Genomic DNA, 323 nt, shown 5'->3' on the forward strand with positions numbered 1-323 from the left:
TTTAATAATGAGTTACTAGCTCGTTAGTGAAGAAGCCTCCTGCTGATGTGATAGTGTACAACACAATGATATGTTGAGGGACAGAGCTCGTTATGCAAGGGTTTTTATGTTGCGTGTCACCCAAAGACCTAGAACTGTTGTTTTACACCACTTGAGGTCTCTTGGCTGACAGCCACTCATTGTAAAAAAGCATGTGAGAGGAAACTGGCAAAGGACACAAGTTTTTTTCACCCTCCACTCTTTTTCTTCTCCCTTCTTTCTTTGATTTAATGAGTCTCCACAAGATGGTGCCAGTTGGGAAAAGGATGAATGACACACCACTG

The sequence above is a fragment of the Salmo salar genome, chromosome 02 (genome assembly GCF_965601325.2).
Source record: "Salmo salar chromosome 02, fSalSal1, whole genome shotgun sequence".
Classification (NCBI taxonomy): domain Eukaryota; kingdom Metazoa; phylum Chordata; class Actinopteri; order Salmoniformes; family Salmonidae; genus Salmo; species Salmo salar.